Raw genomic sequence first — 27,439 nt, 5'->3', positions numbered from 1 at the left:
GAGATCCCTAGAAGCTGGCCCCCTATCTCTGCTCGAGGCTACATGAGCCACTACTAGCATTAACGCACCCGGATCTCCGACTGGAACTTTTCGGCATTGAGTTGCATTGTGGGTAATGTAGGCGCCATGTTTCTGACAAAGAAGAACGCATGGGATGAAAAGAAGATGACATCTTTGGCTCCGCTGCATCGATTTTGGTCCTTTTTTGTTCTAAATTTTGCATCGCGACTCCGACGATGTTACAGTAGTCAATCGAACGCATCAGATACATTCATTTTTCAAGTATATTATGTGACACATCATATTTTACTTAAGTGTGCAAACAGTCCGACTGCAGGGTAAAATTAATGCACAACATAACAGTTTTAGTCCCACTAACAACTGAAAAACAAATATCTAAATTCCTGTCTAAATATTGCCCCTGCCACCCCCCACCCCATTACTCTTTCTCTACTCAGGGAACGTCACAGACTCCCAAGGGCTCAGTCTTCTGTCAAGGGCCATATGGTACCGTCAGAGCTCTGTGTTTGCTGGAGGAGGGAGGGTAGCCGTGGCTCAAGGTGTCAGAAGGGAGGGTGGTTTAAATTTAACTGCAACAGGGCTGATATCTGCATGGCAGGTCGTGTCTCTCCCCCCCCTTTCTCTCTCTCTCTCACACACACACACACACACACACACACACACACACACACACACACACACACACACAGTCTGTCTTCACAGTCCCAAGCCACAGACATCATCACACACACAGCAGCTCTCTCAGTCTGTCAGGACACGTTCCTTCGTCCTCTTCTTCTCTCCCACCTATAAGACCACCTGGATTGTACAAGAGGCCAGCTGAGGACGCAACAGAGGAGACAAAAGGAGACCGTCGGAAGGCAAACATTCACAGTGAGGATAACGCTTCATCTGAGCCGGCAGGCTGAAGGCACACAGCCAGTGGCACTGCAGAGGCACAACAGCACAGTGGGCTAAAGATTCACTGCAAGAGGTAAGGCTGGAGACACTGTGTGCTTGGTGTGTGTCAGGGGATGTGTGTACATGCTCACACACCACATCCACATCATATCTTTTATTTTGGAGGCAAATATGTAAATGCATAAGGCTGCATCTCTGTGTGTTAAGGTTTCATCAGCATTCACATCACCTGCCTGCCAAATGCAAAGTGATATGTGCAATATATCTGGAATATTTATTTTAAAAATAAATCACTGCTGCTTCAGCCTGGCATTATAAATGTTTTTGCGTTATTGCACATGCTGTAGTTTTAACATATGTGTAATAACGCATTTAATCAAAAACTTTTCTCTGTATTATTTTGTAATTATGCAAGGACATGGTGCAGTTTGCTGTGAACAATAGCTTAAAGTACAGATGCACTGAAATGTCTAACTTGGAGTGGATTTACAGAGCACTACGTGAGCGGGATGTAATCTGCATTGTGGCAGATTTTCTGCAAGGTTGTTGCTAATTAGACAGATATAGAGATTAGAAGCCAGAAGATAGAGAGAGAGAGACTACCGGAGGGTCTTGGGGTCACAGGGAATTTCTGAGGATCTTAATTTAATCTAACTCGATTTAATTTGCTCAAATTGGTTTGAATTGTTTTGGCCAGGAGACAAAAGATCTAAACTATGACGTTTATTCGTCCTTTATTTGCACATGTGAATTTTGGCTAATAAAGGAGCACTTGAGTCATACTTGTGTTTTGCAGACTTACAGTAAATCGCCCCTGCTCTTCAATTGAATTTGCTGACAAGGGCAAAACATGATATCATCCTGGCAGTGGTACACGCCCCATGATCAATTCGCCCACCACATCAAAGCTGCGGGTGATAATTCATCCGCTCCTGTGCAGTGATACTGTCTTGAGCGGACGCTGGAGTTGCACGTCTAGTCATATTGGTTGCAGGCAGGGAATTTCCAAAGGGCAGCATGTCCATGAGAACCCGCAACAGTGTCATTCAGTATCTAAGTGCATTGAGGACGGGTGAGGGAGGGACGGGGGTCAAGTTACCAGGCCTGCACTTACGTCTCAGTTTGGAAACATACTAAGGGGAGTGGGAGAGAGAGAGATGGACGATAGCTAAATGTCAGGCCAATGAAGCATTTTCACTTAATTGTGAGACTTAGTATTTTCCACTTTAGCTTAAAAAAAAAATGCCAAAGCTATTATCGCGTGCTCAGACGGGATGTCCTGCACTGGTATCCATATAGTTTGATGATGTGTTGGTATGTGGTGGTCAGCATAGCAAAAAAGAAGGCTTAGCCTACTGTAGCTCTCAAAGATCATCACCCTGCATTGAGGTTTGCAGTTACTTGCAGGTTATGAATAAAGAAAGTTACATTTATAGTTACGTAAAGGGCTTAAAGCACATATTAAGCTGCTGCTTCTACCTATATTATACATAAAATATTTGGATTTTGTTATTTGGATAAAACCTTTTCCCTTTTCCTCCTGACATTTCATCAACTACAATAAACATAAAATGAATCAACAGGTGTTTGAGCTTTCGTCCCACAAACCTCCCTCCTGTGGGTAAATATTTGGGCTGACAGAAGGACACCCAAGCACGCTCCAGATGCAGCTTTAAAAGGCTTGGGGTTTGGCATGTGACTCGAAGTGACAGGTTAATCTGTTTAAGTACAGCGTACGATAGCGGGATGGAGAGCCTTCTGGTGTTGATAATCCGCCATAAGCCGACGAGAAGTCAGCCGACCAACAGATTGATCAGCAAGTTTACGGTGAATGGCGTTTGTAGGGTGATGAGAGTTGAAGTGGAGTGTTTCTTTGGCTGTATTTTGTATGAATTCATCTCTAACGTCACAACAATAGATGTTAATAGAGATGGGAATGGACTGGCCAGCTCTTCATATTTCTAACTTTTCCACTAGATTAATCTTTTTTTTTTATTGTCATATGGAACACCCCATTGCTTTAATACATGATGAGCCTTCATAAAGTTTGGTTATCCTCTGACAACACCATAAGGTTGACACTGAAACTACAACAACTATTGGATGGATCACCATAAGATTTGGTACACACATTCATGTTCTCCTCTGCTACACAAAACGTGCTATTTTCTTGTGAAACACTGAAATAGTTTTACCTCTTTGGGCTTCTAAAAATGAAAGAATTATGATGTCGCTTTTTGGTTGAACTTCTAAATACTTGCAAACAGTATGCAACCACAGGCGAGGCGTCACAGTTAGACATTACTTCATATTTAGAGTCACAAGTATAAAATCACAGCAAAAGTTTATATCTTGATTATAATTCTCTGGCAGCACCTCACTGCAAACTTCTCTCCTTTCAGGGTGATTGACAGATTGAGGGTAGTGGGACAGAGATCATTAAACAAGACACGCATTAAGACGAACCTCCTGGCACCTTGAGCTCTACCAGCTGTAGGTTGGATTAGAAAGCCTGGCTGTGAGGGTTTATTGAAGGTGTTTGATTCATCAATGGGGAGTGCGTTGGCGGGGTATGCCACTCTAGGATGAGAGTGTGTGAACGAATCAAAGCAAATCTCTCCTTGACTAGCCCTTAAAAAGAGATCAAACTTGCTTTAAATGCTTTTCCATCCCGCCTGGATTTGAACTAAGTTTCAAGTTTTCTAATGAGTAAATCGCTGCAAATATCTCACTACTTTTTGGCAACGACAGAGCACAACCCAACTGGATTTTGAGGGGAAAGTAACTTAAAGTTCTCTGATGATTCAAGTGGAGATTAAAAGCTTTCCCACAGTTTGTCTGTTCCCATCACCTCTTGATAGGGTACCCGTACACATGCTCCACAAAACACACAACACATGAGACGCTTGGCGAGAAGTTCATGGGTCGTAACTGTCATTCTGACTCGTTGAGATGCGGTGACTCCTCGTAACCACCAAAGACTTGCTGAAATGTCCTTGAGCAGGAGCGTTTCTCCTGCAGGAATCAATAAAAGTGTCACATTACTTTTTGGATCAAGGTGTAATGAAACTTCGGTTCGGGTAATCAGAATTCCTGAGTGGTCTCTTGCTGAGATGATGAGGACAGTTGTAGAGGTGAGCTTTGACCAGAGTAAAAAATTGTATCATATTCTAAATATTTTGTTCATTTTAAAATGGATGGTCTCATTTCTATTTAGCTGCCTGCCATTAAACAGTTTAGAGCTAATGTTATTTTAAGATTTGAAGTTGCTGGACTTTAATTCATTTGTATAATGGAAGGAGCTGAGTCAGCAAAAGATGGAGAGAGAATTTCAAAGACATGTAGCAGAGACTTTAATTTGCCTGCTCAGTTTTGATGATGATGACGATAATGTTTGTAGCCGTATTGTAGCGTTGAAGCGCTGATTGGCTGATGTGGGGTCGACCAGTACATGTAGAGCATGGATTGAGGGACACATGGCTTTTGGCTGCGGGAACAGTGAACTTGTTTCAGTCCTGGGGATCCTGTTTCTCTCACAGAATACCAACCGCTCAGAGCTCTGGGAAAACAGCACTATATATATATCATGAGAGAAACGCCAATGTTGTCCAACATTAGTCCCTCTCTGTGTCCCACAGCTTGACCCGCAGCCTTCTGCTGTCAAGTGGAGTCAAAATAAGTCAGCTGAGATCAGTTTGTACAGCGGGGTGGACATTGAAGGATCAGTTAGAAGGTGCTTTCGCAGAACCCGTTCCCATGAGAGCAAGTGAAGACAAGCACAAGAGGCTCAGGGACAGATGACTATAAAAAGGGAAAAGTCTGTATTAGGAAGAACGGCTAGTAACATATGACTCAGTCACCGGGATACTGTTTCCTGAATCGTCGTGAGAAGTTCTTAAATCTTTAAAGCAGTCGTCAAAATAAAATTCAACATCAGCTCATATCGTTCAGTCAGGATGTTACACTAAAACATTTTATAAAAACACTGTAGATAGCCGTTCCATTATCTTTATGTTGCATTTTATTGCTGACGCCTCACTTCAGCAGAGCCTTTTCCCCAGGTGCATCACTACAGAAACAGCTTGACTCCAGGTGCATAAATAATTCACATACATATCTTTAAGCCTGTGCTGGACTGAGTGGTTACAGTGTGATTTGCTGCAGCAGACACAGTCACTGCTCATATCTGTGGAAGTGTAAAAGTGAGTAATGCTTGTAGCCGCATCAGTACACCATGGAGCATTAGTGATGGATGGCTGCCTATGCAGCATTAAAAACTGTCAGCAGGGGATGATAGCTGGAGGCTCCAATTTTACGTATGAAAATGCAACATGGTGAAATCCAGAAGTAGAATAGCTGCAAAAACTACATAATCCAATGTTTTTCTTTGAACTGGCTTTGAAGTTTACATTTGTCCTCTACAGACAAGTTAAAGTTCAATAACCTACTCATTCAGGCAGCTCAAATCAATTTTTATGTCATGTCTGAGTCATATTTTTGTAAATTTAGAGAATCTGTTCTTAGATCAAAATTTTAACACAAATGACGTTGACATTACGTCTGCATTTACTATTTTTACTTTTAAAAGGAAAAATAAGGAAACACGAAAGGAAGAGAGTCAGCAAGAGAGTCAGCAAACATGAGATTATCAGAAGCAGAACAAGTAAAAAGGGTTTGTGCCGCCTCTCATGAGATTCATGATTATGCATCACAACTAGAAAGGAGAGGAAAGAATATGAAAGGCGAGAGTTTTCTGACTCAAACATTAAAAGTTATATAAAAAGGTTTCTCAGGGACAAACTGAAAGCTGGGAAAACGTTCAACAAAGGACAACTGGACTGCGATTATCAATTAAACAAACTGTAATGAAGAAACTGGCCTTGTATTTTAAGACTCATGCCAACCCCGATTGAAAACTTTAACAAAATCAAGTTGAAAAATATAAAATTATATTAAAATATATCTATTAAAAACTAGACGGATGCTGATTTTACTCTATTTTTTCACTATTTGTAAATTATAATGTACGTGGCAACAACTTATTCAAGTTACTGCAACAATAAAGAGATCACACTCAGAGTTAATCGGAGAGAAAATGCTCCGTGCTGCATTGTTATGAAATAAAACGTACTACTTTAGTTCCCAAATAGATTTTTAACCCCGGCTGTCTTTTCATTTCCTGATGCTATTAATGTTAGTCATCCACATTGCTCGGATTTGGCCGTGCGTCACCGCCTTTACTTTACTTAGTGCTTATGTTCTGTGTTAAATATACAGCAAGGGCCCACTGAACTCAGATTCCTCTGCAAGCTGTTTGATGGAGCCAATGCTTTCCATGATGCAGCAGAAACAGTCAGGGCCATGTGCACAATGAAGACCACAGCCGCGGACAGATTACTTTGTAAGCAATAAGTAGAGTTCTAAGAGTTCTAGTCTACTTAAAAACAAAAAGTCAATGCGAAAAAGACGCATATTACTTATTTATTCTGTAAAATCACCTGCCATCACACGAGAATATTCAGTTTTGGGTCAATAAGTGACAGTTTTTGCAGATCTGGAATTGCATTTTACAGCAATTTTGCAGTTTGAAGCAGATAATTTGCAGTTAGCTTAGCACAAAGACTGGGAACAGGGGGAAACTGCTAGCCTGGCTGCGTCCAAAGGTCACAAAATCCATCTACTAGCACCTCTAAAGCTCACTAATTAACACTTTGTTGTTTACTGGGAGATATGTGCTGGACTATTTCTTGGCCGGGAGAAGGCGCCACAAGGTTGCCGGGCAACCCACAAAGACTTCAGACTCCTGTAAAACCCCAATTAATTGTATTCACACCTTGTTGTGTTTTTAAGGATTAAACAAATGACATATAGGTAACATGGTAGCTGGTAGGCAGATCTGTTCCCTTTGCTAGCTGTTTCCCCCTGTTTCCAGTCTTCATACAAAGCTAACTGACTGCCGGGCTGCAGCCTTATATATAGCTGGAAGATGGTAGAAAATAAAGTATAAACGTGTAGTGTGTTATTATCACCTTTTTAGCACTCTGGATTATGGTAGTACGTTGCTACTGAGAGTTCTCCATAGGTATAGCTTAGCACAGCTTGCTATACATTATGTAAACGAAACTTTTCCAGAGCTCTGTATCATGCCGACCTCAATGTGAACCAGCTCACATCTTGCTACTATTTCTGCATTGTATGCCCACCAGAGACTCGGCTTTGGTTGTGAAATTCTTGGCATATGTAACATGATTAGATAAAACGACACAGGTGGCAGCCTGACGCTAAATATGCACCGGAGAAAAAAATAAAAGGCACCAAGAAACCCTGCTGTGAACACTCCTCTTAGAGCTTAAGCCTCCATTGTTGCCCCTCTCTGTGTTGTGCTGTTGCTATAGTAATGAACTCAGCTGAGATGAGTGGGCTTAGCATGGCTCTGTGACTTTGTGGGGCTTTTGCATTCACTAAAAGACAGGGTCAATTATCGGGCTATTTTCTGATGACCCACTGACATTTTCCCTGCTGCCTCTGATTTAAGAGAAGTGAGGTATGTTAAGAGCGAAGAGGGACAGAGGAGGAAAGGACAGACGTATTACAGTGGTGAGAAATGTCAGTGTCGCACACTGTGACAGTTAATTTACTCACTTTGGCCCGAACAACACTGGACAGATTTGGGAAATGTCTTAAATGGGCGTGATTTGTACAGAGTGGGATTGTTTTTGGCAGGAGTGCTGCTGGGATGAGGCCCAGGGCTCGACAGCACATAGTGTCGGTGAGGGTGAAGGAGGGTGCATTACACCCATCTGCCAAGATGACTCAAGAGAAGGAGGCAGTGCAGGGGGCCAAAACCACATTAGTGCTGTAGAGTTTGGTGTCCAAGTCGTGAAGGATAAACTGCGGTTTTGGGCAGCTCATCCTAAAAATTTAGCACTTTTATTTCAAAACAACTTTGCATCCTCTCTTTGGCTGGTTTTACCTTTCTACATGGATCTAGGGTTTGCAGAGACCTTAACCCACAATATGTTAGACGATCTAGATACAAAAACGAACTCTACTCTAACTAACTCTGTCTGCTATGCATAAAAATGAGAAGAAATACATCAATTCTGAAGAAGCTCACTGGAAGGAAAGGTAATTTTTTCACCTGATGTACGCTCTGTTCTGATGACTCACACTATAACTTTGTACAAGACAATGCACCGAAACTCTGCCAAAAAACAGAATTGCAGCGCTGCTTGTGCTTGAAGTACAATGATTATTTTTCAGAAAGAAAACATGAGTCAGCTTACTGAGAAATGTTGTTTTGCTGCTCGGAAACAGCACAGCCACTGAATATTAACAAAGAGAAAGAGCAGAGAACTGCAATATTATTCTCTATTTTCTCATATTGACAAACTCTTGACAAAGATTTGGGGTTTTGTCTTCCTATTTCTTCCTGTTTTGTTTTTCTGGTCTGGAACTTTTACTGTTCTGGTTCATTCTCACCCTCTAATTTTCAAACACAGCAACTGTTTTCAGGGACCAAAACTACTTTACACAACCTGCCCAGCACCACATAGCAAAACAAAGTAAAAACAGTAGAAACAAAACTAAAAGGAGAGTTTTGGATGAACATTAATCTGATAAATTTGCCAAATCAAATCAGAAGGTGATAATGTCAGTGTTGTGTTTCCAGCGTGTTTATTCTACACCTGCACACCCATATTTCTCATGTATGCCAATAATTACATGATGTCAATAATTTATATGTACTAATAATAATGATAAAGGTGTAAGTTGTCCCAACCTAACAAGTCAAGCTCAGTCTGTACACACCCACACAGTCCAAGTGAAAATAACTGGAGGGTGCACAATGGTTGTGTACAGCAGCTGACAAAAACATCCAGGTAATTATTCTTTCTTCTATTGGACTTCAGTCTAAAGCCATATTTGAACATGATTAATAATACAGAGGGAGGTGGGTAATAAAATCTCTCTCCTTGATATTATTCTTATTCTATAAGTATTATATATTGTTAATTATGTTGCGGCTATTTAATTGTTTGTTGCCAACTACTTTCTGAATGCCAGATCGGCTGTGACAAGACATTGATGAGCTTGTGGGGACTTTTCTTTCTTCTTCATTGAGTTGATTGATGTTATTAAGTGATCTATTAGGTTATCAAAACCTTGTTCTACTTCTGATGTTAGCACGCTGTCTGATGAAGTGATGGAGCAGGAAACTGGAGCTGTAATTATTTGAGAGATGGAGGATAAGAAAACAAAATCACTGGTAATTAGCTCAGGTAATATTAAAATCACCAACTTCCCTTTGAGAAATTCAAACGCTGCTAGATAATGAGATCTTGATCCACCATAATAATGTGCCAACATAATGCTTCAGGAGATTTTGGATGCACAAAATCGAATAATTGCTCGTTATAAACAAATCACATCTACCTGTTTGTTTGTAAATCAGATACAGTCTGCCTAATTGATTTGCTGATGTGCATTATCCTGCTCTCATAAAGTCGATGCTCTAATTACAGCTTAGTCAACTGACTTGTAAATAGCCCAAGGTGTGACTCATTGGACAGCTTATTGAGGAGGTTGCTGAGCAACTGAGCTGGGGACCCTCCCCTGCAGAGACAATAAGGTGTAAGGAAGCAAAGTTAAGTCATTTAATTATCATTCTGAATATGTTTTGATGAGGGAGTTGCATCCACAGAGAGTTGTTCCCTGGGTGAAGACGTTTCAACGGACCTACATACTAATTCTCTTCAGGCTTTGAGTATATTATCCCAGACTATAATGCACAAAGGAAATGTACATTCAAATATAATTCAATAGAATAAATAGACACAGGAGCAGATAATCTATTCTTCAGTTTGCCTGCAGATTTTCATACCTTTATACCAACAAGCATCCAGGGACACACACGTACGAATTAATGTATACACACCTTGACTTTGCTCACACACTCACACACACACACACACACACACACACACACACACACACACACACACACACACACACACACACAGAACTCTGCATTAAACTTAAAATGTATACTGCCACAGTCTGTGATTTGGCTGTCCTCCTTACTGGCAGGTGCAGGTCATGTAGGACAGAAACAAATTAGTCGCTTGAGGTGGTGAAGAGCATCCTTGCTGACTCAGACTTTCTCTCGGCTCACTTCTGTTAAAGTGATTGTTTTGAATTTCCCATTTCAAGAGGTACCTCACACTTTAGCTGTAAACTAAACTATATGACTGCACTTTGATGAAACACATTAGACATTCTTGCAAAACTGACTAAAATCTGCATTTCTTGGGTTGGAAATTTGTCAACACGCCATCTACTGTTTTAAATCACCCTGAACCTTACAAGGCCAGTGACAGTTGACCTTTGGGGACTTATTTACATCATGACATTAATATAAAAAGGTCTGCCTGTGAAACCGCTGCTGCATTCACAGGAGTTTATGCTATTTTTTTTTGCTAACCCTCTACGTGAATGTGCTCCAGTGGACTGTGGACTGTGTTGGCTGGTTAGCTCCGACTACCTGCATGCTGTTCCACATTCCTGGTCGGGGTCGAGGCCACGCCCGCTACACTGCCTGTCCTTTTGCAGGTCTCTGATACATTTATTAAATTTGCTGAGAGGGAGCAATTGACGGGTGCAGTTACACTTCAAGGTCATTTAAACAACAAATGTGAAGCATCTCAATTACAAACCCACAGTATTTGTGATTTAGGCTGATTGGTGGAAAGTGCCTTTAACACTTAAATAAACGAAACCTTGGCTGCTGAAAGATAAATGCAGCAGACTAGGGTACAGTTCCAACAGGACGTGGTCCAACACCGCTCTCGCCTTCTTCTTGCTTCTACTGTGCAGGGGATTGGATGACCCCTAATTTTAGCTCCGAGTTTGTTGGCCACTGGACAGATTGGATTACAGGCAAAAAGGAGAGGACGTGACGGGCATTAGTTGGGGAGATAATGAGGAATACCAAAATATTTCTGCTTTATTTGTCAGTCGACACTTTAAGACCAGCTTTTTCTTAAAGAGTCTGTGCAGCAACTGATGGTGATTATTTGAACTGAAGCACATAAACACAGGGGAGGACAGAAAACCAGCCAGTGAAGAGGCGACACTCCGCCAACTGCCCATCTAAAAACGTCATGAATGTGATCTTTATTAGTCATATTTTATTTTCATTACATTTTTTATTAACTATTCTTCATGGGTTGTGTTATGACAGTATATTTATGGTCAGAATAACATTTCATGTCCTTTCAATAGCTGTTGAGATATTTCTGTCAAAAGCACAAATGCTGATGGCGTTGGAAGAAAAGTCAGAGGTTCATCCAAGTAACATGAGTATCTCTAAATAAAACCAATTCATGTAAAAGTTGAGACACCCTAATGGCGGACCAACTGACTGACGTACCTGACCTGCCATTGAATGATGCATTATCTGCTGCATATGCTTTTTATTCTTGAATTCGCATTATCTAAAAACACTTTCCGTCAATGAATCAATGATAACTTGACTGACACTTCAGTCTCTTCCCAACTGAGGGCAAAGTGACAGCATGTGCACTAGCAGATGGATGCTGTGACCTTGTAATCCTCTACTGTCAATCCTGGGTCACTGCACAGATGGATGGACAGACTGGGAATGCATCGGTGAATGAATGGGTGCGTGGTGATGACTATGGTGTTTGTTTGAGGGGTTTGTCTGAAAGGGAAGAGAGTATTGCTGGTATGGTAGCTTCTACATCACTGTTAAAGTCCCTGACAGTCATTTAGTGAAAGGCCAGAGGTTAGCTGAACAAACAGACAGATATAAGTATCTATATATACTGGGAGGTGACAGATGAGCACATTAACTTGACTTCTAGGATCATACAGTGTAAATGCAATTACTGCAGACAAAGTGACAGCCTGCAGACCAGCTGATGAACCCTTCGACTCTCTAATCTGCTGTCAGTCCCCAGTTGGGGGACCGACTTGAGACCACGTTACTTTAAAACAATGGGGTCTACTTTGCAAGTTTTTTTTTTTTATTCTATCCAAGAACAAATGCCAGCCGATTATTCAGGTACAGTAGCTGCTCCACAGTAAAAGTTACGTCATGCTACAAAGTCACAAACTCTCTTGTTTGTAAAAACATAACGACCTAGTAGATAATCTGTCTGAGCTGTCTGCAGCCCACTAATACACTGATCCATTTAACATACAGTAAAGTGCACCATGGTAAACTGGAAGTACAAAACACATCCATGTTTTTAAAAAAAACTACATAGCAAAATATAAAAACAAACATACAACAATAAAATAAAAAGCTCAACTACCAAAACAAAATTAACAAAATGAGATAATTTGTTTCCCAGTTTAATTTGTAATTTCTGTACTTTGCTCTTCCAACCTCCTTCCAACAAGTTTTGCATCAGCACAGGTGCAGGCGAACCACCTGCAATTCCGGCTCTTTTAACTAAAGCATATCAATATGGAAACACATCAAAACCAGCCCGACAAGTTTTAGATACACATGATCAGTCAAAAACAACAAAATAAATGTGCAAAGGAGACACTGTTGATGAAGCTGAGCAGCTCATTCACAGTCCAAAAGCTCCCAAAGGCCACTCCCAAAAATAAAAAAGGGCTGCCCTCTGCTGGCTGAACTGAGTTAAAGGTCTCTCTGACAACCCCTGTAACCTTTGGACAACACTAAAAACACAGACAAGGTTATTTGCTTAACCTGAAAAGAGGTGTAAAAATAAATAGAATTGAAATATCTGTCAAATGTTTCATCCAGGGTTATACAAGCTGAACATTTGAAACTCAAAAACCACACTGAAAACTTGAAAACTAACTAAATCAAAAACATAAAGAAACTCACAAACAATATTCAAGGATTATTTCCGCTCTTTGTGCTGTGAGGCAGCCTGCATGACCTAAAATACCCTTTGCGGTCTTGGAAAACAATCCATTGCCTTATAGTTTAGACTGACAGCATAGTGACTTAACTCTACTGTACTTATCCTAAGAGCCTCAAAACCTCCTGCTATCAACATCAGATTAACCTGCTCCACATTCCTGCAGAAACACGATGAACAATGTTGGTCAAAATGCCTAAAAATCCAGAATAATCAGATTTAAGAAGCATTTAAAAGTGTCATGTATGGCCTATGAAAAGTTGCAGGACTACTGGTATGCTGTTAGTTTTAGGCTAGAAGCCATGTGGGTCTTGGATTTGATGACACTATTTGTTTTTGTGCCTCATATTGCTGTTAGTCACTTATAATCAAACAATATCTTGATCTGCCTGCGATTTCCGTCTGTTGGCACATGTGTTTATCTGTGTGTACATGTTTGGGATGAAGCAGAGAGGATAACGGCATCAGGATGTTGGGGCTCGTAGGTGATTCGTCTTCTTCACTGGTGGCCCGGCTGTGGTGACAGATCATTTCAGCTATTCACACCTTCCTACCATTGGATCTGTCTGGGGCTGCTCTGTCATGCTGGGCACACAGGACAAGAAGGAGGTCGATCCTGAGCCAGAACATGATTTTAAAATAGGGAAAGAGATCTGGATGTTTTTTTTAAATGCAGGAGAAGGGGAAATTCTGAAAGACCTTAAAGTCAGTGGCATGCTCTGATAAATTCAAGGGAAACGATTCAGCATTAGGGACTTTTCAAAATGTATGAGGTATCAGAAAGATAGAGATTTAAATCTATATTTGCATAATGGGAGTTCTAATATGCTGAAACTGATTTGTAATAAAAGTATATAAGATATAGAGATCCCATTTATAGTAGGACATTCATTTAAAGATCCTATATGTAGTATAATATAATATTCACATTTCTCTTCTGGAGTTTTATATGGTTATCAAGTTAATCCCTAATATCAGGGGCGGCATGGAGTATGTGTCTCAGCTGTCTCAATGTATGCAATTCCAGTACTGTTTAGGGAATAACACATTTATACAACAAGCAAAAAAACAAACATGTTTGCTTTTACACCAAAAAAAACCCCAAAAACTTATAGAACACATTTTCATTCAGATATCTTGAGGTCAGAGGTCAAGGGATCCCTTTGAAAATGGCCAATATTTAGCCCTCTTCCTGATATGCTATGATGGTTGGTACCAAAGGCTGCATTAGGTCTTCTAGTTTTCTATGATACCAGTAAATAAACTCTAAAAGATAGTGGAGGTGCAGAGGTAACTTAACTTATAATAATGTAATAATGTGGTGGCCGATCAGATTTCATTTATTTCTGTTTGTAGTGACAATAAAAGTATAAAATAGTGTAAAAACTCTCATATCAGAGCGTTTCTGAAGTCACTTTAAAATCCAGGGGTGATGACATCATTACCGACGGCCATCTCTGTGCAGGTGTGTGCGCGTGCGTCATTTTTAGCGCAGGTGCGCGTTGTTTCTTTGATTAGTGCAGCGTGTAAGTCGGTGTCTGCGGAAAAACCGGGCAAAATGACAAATGTCGGACGAATTAAGGAGAAAAACAGAGGAATAATGTTCGTGTATTTCCTTCACAAACTTCTTCTCACTGTCAATAACTCAACCTGGATGAAAACATCATTGGTAAGTTGTTTCATAAGCGTGTTATAGATGCTGTCTGGCCTTTAAATAAATAAATAGTGCTGCTCGGTCCCTGCTGCGTGCGCACCTGTAGTTCCCGTGTGGCCTGATTATGTATGTGTGTGTGTGTGTGTGTGTGTGTGTGTGTGTTCATTGACCCTCTGCAATGCTAAAGTCTTTATCCTTTATGTAACTGAGGTTTGAGTAAATTATTGGTAAAATCGACCATTAATAACCTATATGTAAATCCGTGGCACTGTCCATGGTGCTCATTGTAATCCTAATTTCTCTCCGCTCCTCCATTAAATATAATCCCAGTAATAAAAAGTAATAAGTTATTATTATTTTTTAATGACTATCTGGTGTTATTCTCTATGTGTTACAGTTTATTAAGGAAAGCGGTCGTTAGTATGCTCATGTCGCTAATGTTTGCTGTGTGGGATGTGCAGTGTTGGGCTCTGCAATGTAATGTATTACTCATTACTCTTTACAAAAGTAATGTTATTACTTTACTTATCCCTCCTTGCCTAATCAGTACCACTTCTAGTAATATTACCTTTCTGCTACTCCCCACAAAATTGGTAATTGTGTCCCTTATCGCCAAAATTCAGATTTCTAACAATTAAAATCCAGTTTTGTTTGTGAAAATCAAAGTAATTGAATATTTCCAGCCACTGAATACAAGCGCTACTTCCAAGGTTTCTTCCACAATTACAAATATGAATGTGATGACAACAAAAGTAAGCTTGTAACTAATTATTCTTTAGTGGGTAACTGTAATATTACTGAAATGTATTGGTAATTAGTTACTAGTTACTGTGGAAAGTAATGTTATTACTGTAATCTTATTACTGTAATCTTGCTAGTAATAATGCCTTACTGCCCAACTCTGGTGATACATTTAGTGGATTTTTGTGCTAGGCTGCCTATCATCCATGTGAAGTAGGATTTGTTTAAGAAATTAGCTTTTTGTTTTGGTGATGACTTTCACTTCCTCTGTGCTGTTTGCTTGTTGCATTGGTTGGACTTTTAAAGATGGCATTGTGTTTTTGTCCCAGAGCTGGGATTGTAATTTGCGGTACTATGGGAGAGGAGTTTGTTGTTCGCCTTTTTCCAGACAAGCGAAGTTGAATCAGAGGGCCACGGTTTAAGAGTCGCTGTGGCAAATGTGTTTCATGTGTTGCTTCATTTTACCAGTTTATGTAACCAGTGGAGGAGGTACAGTTTATTTTCTCTGCCTTGTGTTTGTCTTCCTGTTTGCTAGTCAGGTAAAAATGTAATATTTCTAGAGTAACAGTATGGTGTTATATTGCCTGAAATATGTAGTCTGATTACAGATCATGGGTATTACTGTTAATCCACATTATTTAAGTGGTGAAAGAAAAAGAAGAATCAGATGCAATTTTAGAAGTAAAAGATGGGGAAAGAAAAGGTTTGTACGTTAGTCTTTAATACTTTTTGTGAACTCAGATTTGTCACTTTCTCATATCTGCAACAGGAACCATTTACACTTATTGATTATGATTTTGATAATCAGACTCGTTTCTTCATTAGACGTTAAAGTTTAAGCTAGCTGGGGCAAACCAGGATATAGTCTGTGCAAATATAGTAGTTAAACGTTGGCAAACATTTTATTACTCCTGTCAGATAGTAGACTGTCTGTGAGACCATGAAATTACTTAAAAAATTACTGAAAAACAGATAATGCTTTGACTTTCCCCCCGTGGTTCACGCAGAGATCATTGTGACCAACAAACATGTAGTTTAGTTAAATGAGATTCGATAATCAACTGTCTTGGCTCTGATTGATTGTTTTTTTTCTTCCTGAAAATGCCATTAAGGAGCACAAATTACATTAATTGTCTTTTAGTCCGTCACTTCACATTACATCATTTTTAAAATATAGAAATCTTGATTTGTGCAGCTTTAAAGTATCCAACCCAACACTGCAAAGTCATGCCATCAGCACTGCCACTGAACTGGACGACCCTTCACTTATGGTGTTATATGTATGATATTACTACCGCCCAGCAGCTCCCGGCCAACTCAAACCCCACCAGTCCTCAAGCTTCTCCTTCTCATTATCACCTGCTCCGAAACCCGACAAGGTTACAGTCTGATGACACTGAGTGTGAAGCGCCTGCCAAGGTATGAAAGTTGATGCAGGATATTAAATATAACGGGGCGTGTTTAGAACACTTACGGAGGCTGACATGGGACTCCTGCGGGCCTATACATAGAGGCGAGTTTTCAGAGTGCAACAAGCAACAGTAAGAGAATGAGGTTCACTTCATGTGCGTCATGTTCTGTTGCGCTGATGTTTGATTCAAAACAGAATTACTGGGCCCATTAAAAAGTAATTTGGTCTCAGTTCTGGTTGAGAGGTCGTTGAACTTCTGTACTGCTGTCTGTTTTTGTTTTCGCCAGCTTGACTTCAAATGTGAAGACCTTGGCACGAGGTAAATCACTAATATACAGTGAAGACCAACACAATTATAGATGCCTTCTCTCTCTCTCTCTCTCTTCTCTTTCTCTCTCTTTCTCTCACACACACACACACACACGCACACAGTAAAACGCAACACTTGGAGCCAGCCATGAGATCATGAGAAAGGCATTCTCATGGCAACAGTGTTGCTCAAAAGCAGACAAACAACCAGGCAGCATATGTGTGTGTGTGAATGTTCACACATTCAGTACAGCAAGTAAGACTAAGTGCATGTATGCTTGGCCTCGGTTCATGGTTTAACATCAGACTTGGCCTTCCTCCCAGACTGAAAACTCATTCAACCTTGAACCTGGTGAGGGAGGCATGAGTCCCCCATCCGTGCTCTGTCTTTCCTCCTATATTCCCAGAGGACTAATCACCCCCTGCTGTCCTTTCTTTATGTCGCGTTACCTGGGTGAGCTAAGGAATCATAAAGAGATTCCTTTGTTTGTTTTGGCGGATATTCTCTCCTTTTTTTGTTTCTGGCTTTCTTTTACAGTGGCAGTCTGTAAAAAGGTGTATCGTTCTCAAGTCAGGTTAATATATATGCCTCAAAGGGCAATCAATTAATCTTCCAATTTCTTCCTCAATTGGTCCATAAAAAGCAAAGTTGATATCTTCCAAGATTCAGTTTACTTTCATTTAAGACAAAGACAAAGCTGCAGCAAGAGATTTTTTTGCATTTACCTTAAATGGCTGTTTGATACATTTTATAAAGAGTGATTAATTAATCCTTAGACCCTTATTTCAGAAAAAAAAACTCCTTTTAAAAATGTGGACAAAACAGGGAGGAACCTCAGGAGGAACAGAGGAGCGATCCCTCTTCCAGCAAAGAGAAACATGCACTAGATGTCATAAAATAGGCAGAAGTAGCAGTAGTAGAACAACAGTATGGAAACACAAAATAGAAATATTAGTCCCCCACACTCAAAAATGTAACTTCACCTGGTTGTTTGAGCTTCAGTGTGACGATTAATGTATGTGCGGAGTTTGACACTAGAAGATTCATCTGCAGTTTCGCCTTAAATCTGAGGTTAAGAAGCATATGTACGAGATGATTTATGACATCTCAACTAGTCTGAGAGCCAAACGTTGCCCACAGGTTAAACAAGTGTGTAAGTAGAAGACAGATTGTGTGCAGGAGTTAAACTTTTGAAAAGAAAAATATTTGCAAATTCTTATATTCCGGACTTGTTCATGAGAGAGGTGTCTTCAAACATGTCCATAGGGGATGTCTAATTAAATAAAGTACATAACAGAAGTACATGAGTACAGTTTCGGGCAAAGACTTTTGAACATAGAAACCTTTACTGACTTAAAAGAGTTTTGAAGGTTCAGACTTTAATGGCAACACGGCGCCCTCTGGTGAAAAACAGATGCTCCTCTGATGCTCATTGTGTAGCAGTATATTTCCATTAGCCCTACAAGAACTGATAGTGTAGTGAGAACTACAGTAAATAACAGATATTCTCTATGCACAGTAAGTAATATTTATTATCACTGCTACATTTCCAGCTGGAAGACCTCTCTTGATGTCCCGATCAAGTTTATTCCATATAGTCAGATTTAGAAATGCACTGTGGAGCTCCACTGTTACTGAATATGATCCCTGTGTTTCTGACACATGCTTGCAGGGGGAAGTGTGCGAAGCTGACACTGTTACAGTTCCTGGCCTGTCCAAAGATTTCCTGGGATTGCATCATCTTGCAGACAGGAGGCCTTGATGCAAAAAATGTGCAGCAGGCTCCTTTCTCACCCAACAGACATTTTAACAGCTTTAAGCCCTGTAGCAGTGAGTCGCAGTCATATATCCTACACCCTTAAATAACAACACGCATACATCTGAGCTAAAACAGCTCAGTTTGACTGCCTGATCGTCTCCTCAGCCGCTGTGGAGGAGTTGCGACCCGCGTCCTGAGCTGTGGACGACTTCAGTGCAGAAGAATTCCCAAACCACTTCTCTTGTTGCTTTACGGTCCAGCAGCGCTAATGCTTGCAGGAAACATCTCCGACGGTTTTATGGCACCTCATACAACCTTGAGGCCCGAATGCTGATCGCTACCTGTTGCTGCGGCAACCCCTGTACTGTTTGTAAACATTTCACTCGTTTTTTTCTGTTTTGGCTGGATGATGGAAACCCCTCCAGCACAGTATGCTACTCTCTTGACAGTCATTCTTTGGGTGCTGTTGGCATTACTGATGCATTTAGTGCTGTTTAATAACACTTTAAGTGGAGCAATACAAGTAGAAACACCAAAACTATATTTATATTTTACAATGGAAAAACTATTCTCAAGAAGCCCCACACCTTCTTTTAAAGTATTTGCCTAAAACATATTTATTACCACTTAATGGCACTACTGAAACATTCACACACAGTATGTCTGCATGTGTATCATTAAGACATCAAGGTGTTGTTACATTTACGACTTATCTGTTGTATTAATGGCTTCTGAAAGCTACCAAGAGGTTTCTGTCGCAGCTCTTCGGTAGTTCTAACAGTGCCAAACACTGTTTTGACTCTGCATCATAAAAACAAGAACATTTACTATATAAACTCTTTTATTTTCTTATCTAGCTTATTTCAAGATGTTTTCACTCTGCCCTGCCAAATAAATTCAAACCTTCCACTGAGCCAAAAGGAAAAGTTGGGAATTTTAGATCTCAGGGCTTTCTGACCTCCTCTGGCTCTGTAAGTTTGTAGTTTAATCATCACTGACATTTAATTACACTTGCTTTTACTTCCCTCTTTACTTTGCCCTTTCAATGCGTGGCCTTGCATACATGCAAACACATAAATATGGTTGTGAATAATCATGTGCATGGACGCCATGACATTATTCAGCAGGAATGTGTAAAAAATAATGGAAGAATAATTGATTTCATGAATAACTAATGCAGTATGCAAGCATGTGTGGTGGTGACTCAGACAGTACAGTAGCTATCAGTGCATGCAAAATGAACCTGGATCTGAAATCCTTACTGCCGTGAAATATTGTTGAACACAATGAAACAGATATTTGATCACACAGACCAGCAGGTGGATGAAGGCACACATGCATCACACCTGACCAGGACTTTGTAGTGTGAAAAACGAGCGACATCTGATCTGATTTTACATGGACCAGTTTCAGTAGTTACTGTTTAGTTACCACTGATGTTGATTCATGACTTTACAGTGTTGCTTAAAGCAAGCATTTTAAAGCTGATTTGCCACACCTTCCTCTTCATGAAAACCAGCTTCTCCTCTCCACGATCAATTTTTCATGGACCAGAAACAGACTTAATGGGTTATTGAGAGATGATGATTGCTCCTGTAGCTGTGAGATAATTCACAGAATTTAAAATGGCCACAGCAGCATAAAGTTTCTGGTATCTCGGTTTAAAATTTCCATGACTTAAAGTACCATCTTCATAAAGGAAAATGTTCTAGGATGCTAACTGTGACCATATTTTGGATATTTATGCACCGATGCAAAAGAAAAAGTATAACATAGAAAGTAAAAGTAAATTTGCCCAATGCTAGTTCAAACTTGTTCAAAGAACAGGTTTTTGTCTTTGTTTCTTTCTGGTCTATGTCAAAATGTGAACTTTTCAGTAACCAAGAAAAAGGCTATTGTAAAGTGGTGATTTAGCGCACATGTTGTGTACAGTAAGCTGCCTGCTACCAGCAGATCCTCCATATTGCTGCTCCTCCATCTTTCCCTCCCCTCTCTTCCCTTTCTCTGCTCTCTTTTGATCTGCGTTTCTCTTACCCTCAATCATATTGACAGCAGCATTATGTCAGGCTGCAGGAATTTACTCTGTAATTTGTGTGAGGGTGCGTACATGCATGCATATGTTCTGCTCGCATGTCAACTGTCCACACAGGCTGCTGTACGCATGTGTGTTTCCATGCATAGTATGTGTGCGTGTGTGGGAGAAAACCGTGAAGAGGTATACTTTTTTTGTAGCACACCTGCTTCCTCACCTTTCACCTTTTTCACTTTAACAGTCCTCCCTCTGCTTCACTTCCAGCTTTTTAGCTTTCAGAGACAGCAAGTGCTGATTGTAAAACACCCTGATGTCCTGGTGAGAGTTTACTTAAAAGGTATATTGACAAAGTTTGGGTAACATCTGGGAAACACTCATTACTTTATGAGCATGTGTGTGGTAGGGGTGTGGTGCCGGTTAAGATTGTGAGTCCCAGCAGTCATAGAAAAGATCCAATATCATAAAGCCCCAAAATAATAAGCTTAATTGCTTTCTAAAGTGTTCAAATGTGTGATAAAATTACTTGATGGCCTATATAGACAGACTTTATGAGGGTTTATGAGTTAGTGACTGGCTGGCTGGCTCGGTGAGTTCATTGCTTAAATACTCTTTGAATGAATGAGCCTTTTGACCTGGTAGCTCGTCGGAGAAACCTTGGTGGTCTCTGCTAGACAAGCCCAAACTGCCAACTGTTTCCAGTAACAGCTTTGCTTTTGGCTTCGGACATTGTCCTCACTGCTTAATGAGAGCACAAGGTAATGGAAGGGCCTCAGGGAAGGAAGGAAGGAAGGAAGGAAGGAAGGAAGGAAGGAAGGAAGGAAGGAAGGAAAAAAGGAAAGATAACTTATGAATGAATAAGCAAACAGGTTTTTATTAATGCTTAATTTTGAACCGTGTTAGCAGTGTGGCTCTTGGGATGGCAATGTGAGTCTGTCGGTCCACCACTTTTGGATGTATTGATGACATTTGGTGTTTTGTACAGACAATCATGCTGCCCAGAAGTCCAAACAACTGGACATATCCTGACTATTCATCTGGCGGCATCAGATCAAAATGACCGCAAAACTAATGATATTTCCATCAGTCTCTGCTGTACGTTGTGGAATGTTAGTTGTTAGTGTGCTATTCTGCTAAACTAAGATAGTGAACATTACATCTCCTTAACATCAGCATGTAGTGGTGGATTGTAACTGAGCACATTTACTCAAGTACAGTTTGGTACTTGTACTTTACTTTACCACTGTATTTATTTAATAGCTTTAGTTTGGGGTTTGCAAGTGACCCAGCAGTGATTAAAATTAGTCCCACATTTACCAGCTGCGACATTAAAGGAGCAGTGTGTAGGATTTAGTGGTATCTAGCAGTGAAGTGGCTGATTGCCGCTAACTAAACACAGCTAGTGTCTGTATTTGACGACCTGGGAATGGGAACAGGCTGTTTAGTGTGCAGAAGTAACTACAGTAAAATATGGCGGTTTAACATGGCGTCTGTAGATAAAAACAACTCATTCTGAGGAACACATTAATGTATCAATAATTATAATCCAATAACATAATGTGTAGCATTCTGAAATGAGCCATTCAGCCTATTGAGTACTTTTTCTTTCTTCTACTTGAGTATTTCTACATTGTAGTATTGCTATTTTTACTTAAGTAAATGATCTATCACCGTCATAATCACTGAGCTGTTAGCATGGCTGTAGTCTCAATTAAAAAAACACAAGTGTTGCTTTGCCTCTGTGTGTCAACTTGCTACGACCCCGATCCTTTAGAAAAGCTACTGTGTGCATACTTGTTATACAACCATATATGTATGCATACCTGAAATGAACAGTCATTGAGACTATTAAATTGAAAAAATACATTCATTAATCCTCCCTCTGTGTATCATCGTGCTTGTGCTTGAAAGATTCTTTTCAATGTGTCGCCTCTATTGCCAAAACGAAGCTAAGCAGCCAAGTCGCTTGCATAAGATCTGAGCACCTGTTAATCATAACATCACCTTCTGGCACTGATCCCCAGCTCACTAAATGAAAAATTACTGGAGTTCATTCAAGTTACTCTGACACTGACTGGATGGGATTAGTAGGAGGACAAAGCACGGTTAAGTCATCTCTGGGCAGTTTTACACATGTCACACACCCGTTCATTCATGCTGTTGTTGTCAATGAGCAACAGATAGAAACCATGATGTATTGCGTTGCATTATTTCATTAGAAGCACAGGTACAAACATGATAACTGTAGGTTGATACTTGCGTCATACAGTGACTTCATAAGAAATACTGACATGTGCCAATGTTTTCCAAAAGATCTCTCCAGAGACATTTTCAGCCAAATATTCATTAATTTGCTGATCACAGAGAAATAAATGTATTCACCTCCATGTATATTTCTAATTTAAAAGGGCCAGTGTGTAACATTAAGGAGGATCTATTGGCAGAAAATAAATATAATATTCATAGTTACACCTGAAAATAAGAATAACTGTGTTTTTTATTATCTTGAAACTTTTTTATCTACAGAGCGGGGTCCTCTTGTTCAGAGCCCACCATGTTGAGCTGCCATGTTTCTACAGTAGCCCAGAATAGACAAACCAAACACTGGCTCTACAAAGGGTCTTTCATGTTTCGTGGCCACCATAGTTTCTCTTACACGCTTGGAAGGCTGAGCTGTAGTGAAATGGATGCAATCTGCAACTTCACCGCTAGATGCCACTGAATCCTACACACTGGTCCTTTAATCTGCTTAAAACGTCCTATAAGGCTCTGACAGGGTTACCCGAGGTCTCATACCACAGGTGGTGGCTCATTAACTTTGTGTTTTGGCAGTTTTGTGTTCACACCTTCTCCAAGCTGACATCACTGACAACACAACGCGGTCATGGATAAAAAATGTGTACACAGTGTACACAAGCAGTTTAAGAGCCAGTGTTTTTGCTTCCTCCGGCTAAGGAAGACTCAAAGGAAATTTACAAATAGCGTCTTTTTTTATGATGTATATATATGGCACTGCTGCTTTCCACAGTCTGTTTACACCCTGTGTTTATTTAGATGTGGAGTGCAATGGTGTAAAACAGATAGTTGGGGTTGGGAGTTTGAAGCTAAACACTTAATGATGACAGGAAATGGGGAGACTGGTTTTATCATAGCTATTGTCATCAACTGTTTGATCAAAATTAACAGTTTGTCTTGTTGTTCTCACATTTAAGAGGTTTTATTTAGGATATACTTCAATGATGACTTGATATTAAAGGCTTATTTTAATCTAATACATTTAGTACATTTTTAAGAGTAATTTAGGCTTTTGGTTAAAATCTTCAAAGGATGAATCCTTTAAGAATGGAATTATTTTGATAATGAAAGAAAGTTGTTTTGAGCAGTGTAACTACAGTTCAGCAAATTACTTTCAGTCCATGAACACAAAGCAGCACAGTTTTGGCTTCCTCATCATATCAGTGTTTCCAATTTTGACCATTTTGCTCCAAGTTTCCAACAACCAATAACACAGTTCACAAAAATCAGGAACATCGCTTGCCAGAGATCTAACACTGATCTCAAAACTAATTTATCTGACTCCCACCACAACAGTAAGGGACTGATTTGGAGATACGTCAGATCCAATACAAAGCTTTTTTTCCGTCCCCTCTGTGAACCTTTTTATGAACTATGTGATATATTTGTGATCCATCTTGGAGATTTTGCAGATACGTGATACTTGCACATGTAGGAATCCTCAGCGGGGCAGCGTTACATGTCTGTGACCCTTGGATTGGTTGCTAAATCTCAGCTCATATCTGTATACTGCTGTGTTTTAAGCGTGTGTGAGCATCTGTGCGTGTGTGTGTGTTGCCTCATGGGTTCGTAAATCTAAACAGACTGCTGTTGTGCAGGAGTGATTGATAGAGTTAATTATGTATCTAATGCAGTTACTCATTAGAAAGGTTACATACTGTTCCAGTGATGCTCAGGGTAAGATAAACACACAAACTGTTCTGTATCTTTTACATATTGTACGGCAAAGGAACGTGCATTACCTAAACCTGTACACACACACACACACACACACACACACACACACACACACACACACACACACACACACATTTTGAGCAGTTCTGTTTATTGCCTGTGGCCCAGATCTCTGAGTAAGTCTATGTGGAGTCTGTCTAAGACTGCAGGGAATTACCTCAGCCCTGAATCATGTGGCGCTTTGCCTAGAGTGTGCACAATGCAATCACCCAGCCATCTTTCTCACTCATAAACTGTCAGAGGGCCTCACACAGAGGCTGGACACACACTGCAGGAGCCTTGGACACATTGTTTCTAAGGTCCAATTAGGGCCGTCTCAAATTCTGTTGGAGTGGAGAGATATTTGTGTGTGGCAACACTAAGGCTAAGGCTAATAAAACCCATTAATTTATCATTTTTCTTTTCTTTGTTTTATTGGATTGACAATAAACATAAAAGTTTAAACAGCGTGAACACAGGCACAGGTTTAAGTGACAATGTGAGCTGTTGTTATCAAGAATACTTGGCAGTGGGAGTAGTGATAAACTCATAAAAGTGACTTAATTAACTCAAATTTTTGTACGTAGTTTTGGTGGAAGATACCTCGTCTTTTATCTATTTTATTTATTTAAGTTTAACTTGTAGATATAAGTAACGTGTAACATTTAGGAGGCTCTATTGGCAGAAATGGAATACGGTATGCATAAGTTGAGTTAACTAGTGTTGCCACCTGAACATGAGAATCATTACATTTTTGTTACCTTGAAATGAACCTTTTATATCTACAGACGCCACAGGTCACCTTCCAGGGAGGCAGCCATGTTAAACCACCATGTTTCTATAGTAGCCCAGAATGGACAGATAGGGCTGTTTGTGTTTTATGGCCTCCGTAGTTCCCCTTCAAGCTTAGAAGGGAGGGTGAAACGAGCCAGTGTTACCAACAAAATGAACACTAAGTATTAAAAGTACAAGCGGTCATTATTTTTATATATTTAATTACTGGATCATTATCACTGACACATTGATATAAGCAGCATTTCAGTGTTTTTGCTGGTCATGGTGGAGCAATTTTTCAACTCCACTGTATACTGTTGGGTAGTTTCATCTATAATAATGCATTTTATTTGTTTATTTTTTACTGCAGTCCTATGTTTTGTACGTACCATACCATTACCAGATCATTACCATTTCTGAGCTACCAGGAAGACTCAGATGTTGGGAAACATTATCATTTAGAAGTACAATTTACATCATTTTGTGTTACGTTACAGTGCATTGTTGCTAAGGACCGTCTTTAGCTGGAACAGCAACTTCTGAGCTCATTTAGTTGGAAACCTTTTAATGCAAGTTGAGTCGGATGGATAATGATGTAATGCCTTTAGGCAGATTATTGTCTTTCACATCAAACAGACAGAAATGAGTCTCAGCATGTTTTCATTTGAGTTCTGGTTTGTCTTTTGGATATATTTACTTTAGCGGAGCATAATGATGAAAAAGTAATAAATTACTTGGCAAAGGAGCTTACAGTTCTTTTGCCTGCGAGTCTGCAGCTCACAGCATCTATTTATCATAGTTCGATTTATCATAGTCAGTGAGTCACTGAATGGCCCATTCATAAACCAGATGTCACAAAGACACACTGTATAGTCCGAACAGACCTTGGTTGGTATCCACGATGCTTTTTATTCATACCACACTAAGTCATCTACTAGAATGTTATCCCTTTTTCCGATCACTCTCCGGGCCCACCTATCATCAAATATAACACAGACAAAGTAGGTACACAATGAGACCACAGCGCTGCAGAGCCTAAATCCTCTGGCAGACTGATTTTGGCTGCCTTTTTCGAGACAAAAATTTCACGTTATGGGAAAATTCATCAGCCGTAAATGACGGTCGGCAGTTTCGGTTTTGTTGTGACAGGACTCAAGGTCCAGGGTCCAAAAAAAGTTCTGGCATTGTCAGAGAATTTGTGGCATAATCATGCTTTGTGGCCGGTGGTATGATGTGGTGATGATGACTCTATTCGGCTGAGTGACTAATAATAACATGTCAGGCAATGACGACATGCTGCTGCGCTGCACAGATGACAAATGTGGACCTGGACATAGTACGTAGGTCTAGTTTACGGCCTATTTACAGTTTGATGACAGAACAGGTTATGTCAGCACAGTGTGACAAGATCCCACTGCACAGTCTGACATAAAATAAACAAAAATTATGCTTAGACATGCATAGTCCAGGACATTGAAAAGTACAGACTTAAACATTTGTACTGCTGGTAGAGTATTTTTCTTATTTGTTGATGTGTAGGGTTTGTTTAAGGGCAGTTTGCGATATATAGGAAGGTTAAGTCAGAGTGGTATCCATGTCCTAAATGCCCTGGCCAGAAAATGTAAATTAAAAACTTTCATCAGTCACAAAGAAACTCCTGGAATGCACCAAACATCACAGATTGACTAAACATGAGCAGCTGAGTATTTTCTACAAGGTTGGTGATTCACATTGTGTGTGAATGTGTTTTTTGCTTCAGTCTTGAAGAAAAATAAATCTTAAATCTGCAAAAGCTACACAAAGACACTTTGATACACACACACAAGACACATGGTGTAGGAAATGCATGTGTATATTTGTATGCAGGATATAAATAAAGACCCTTATTCTTCCATCTTCCGTTTG

The 27,439-nt window shown here is 40.0% G+C and overlaps 1 protein-coding gene across 1 annotated transcript in view; it reads left to right on the top strand.

Moving 5' to 3' along the window:
• Positions 1-670: 670 nt before the first annotated feature.
• filip1l (filamin A interacting protein 1-like) overlaps positions 671-27,439 on the top strand; it is a 73,303-nt gene continuing 46,534 nt past the window's right edge. Inside the window, exon 1 of the mRNA XM_051427409.1 lies at positions 671-994. The gene's annotated coding sequence lies outside the window, so the exon portion shown is untranslated. The remainder of the gene's footprint in view (positions 995-27,439) is intronic.

Source organism: Dicentrarchus labrax, unplaced genomic scaffold (genome assembly GCF_905237075.1).
Source record: "Dicentrarchus labrax unplaced genomic scaffold, dlabrax2021, whole genome shotgun sequence".
Lineage (NCBI taxonomy): Eukaryota > Metazoa > Chordata > Actinopteri > Moronidae > Dicentrarchus > Dicentrarchus labrax.
Note: the sequence above shows the minus strand (reverse complement) of the source record. Positions and strands in the feature narration are given on the sequence as shown.